Here is a 1,133-nt window from a genome sequence, read left to right as displayed (position 1 = left end):
TGGGGTGCTTCCCTGCCTTGGAGGGTCTCTGTTTGAAGAAGAAAAGTTGATTTGTACGTACACCAAGAAGCTTTTCCTCCCCAGACAGCACCTCAAGAAATGTTCTGGAGGACACAGGAAGCACAAAGAATGTTGAGCTCCTTTTTCTACCCCCATGATCATACAGCAAAGCCAGGAAAAAACACAGCTCCAGGGACTTTGCTCTGCTGTTTTATGTGTCACACTCTGGCTTTTTCAGGTGTTTCCAGCCTGGTGACAGAGGAAAGGGACCAAAGTCCAGCCTCTGGTGAATAAAATGTTCTTTGGTGAGCCCTCCCTGGGAACCTGGGGGATTTTTGCAGACTAAGGAGCTCAGGAGAGCTGGGATGTCCTGGGAGAGCCACTGTGAGACTTGGAGGTCCAGCACCAAGCAGAGAGTGGCCACTGCTCCCTGAGCCTGTCCCACTGCTTATCAGAACCAATTTTATCAGCTTCATCACGTTATCAGAACCACCTCTGATCACCTTTGCTGTCAAACAACGGAATTTTAGTTACCATGAGGGACCAGTAAAGCTCATAACCCCAAACTCATCTGGCACAATTTAACATGGGATGCTGCCCCTGGCAGGGTGGAAAATGTTCATCTCCTTTGCCTGGGGCCAGAAAATAATGGGGAAACATCTTCCTGCTCCCCAAACACCTCCATGGACATGAACTGACTTCCCTGACACCTTGTTTAAAGGATAAATAGTGCCAGACATCAGTGTGCTTATTCTGGGGATCCAAGGGGCTCAATGTGGGGCTAACAGGGGGTGATTGAATCACTTCAAGTGAAGCTTCTTCTTCAAATGTTTCTTCTTTAAACCTTTTTCTTAAAACATTTTTTTATTTAAATGTTTTTATTTAAATGTTTTCTGTAAATATCTTTTCTTTAAACTTCTTTGTTTTTTTTTTCTTGAAATGTTTCTTCTTTAAATGTTTTTTTCTGCAAATGAATTTTCCTGCAAATTATTTTTTTTCTTCAAATGTTTTTTAATGTTTATTATTTTATGGGTTTTTTCATTAAATGTAGATTTTTCTATGGTTTTGGTTGGTTTCCTATTATTTTGATTGATTGGATATGAATGAATATCTCTGTTGGAATTTATATCAGT

Source organism: Agelaius phoeniceus, chromosome 30 (assembly GCF_051311805.1).
Source record: "Agelaius phoeniceus isolate bAgePho1 chromosome 30, bAgePho1.hap1, whole genome shotgun sequence".
Lineage (NCBI taxonomy): Eukaryota > Metazoa > Chordata > Aves > Passeriformes > Icteridae > Agelaius > Agelaius phoeniceus.
Note: the sequence above shows the minus strand (reverse complement) of the source record.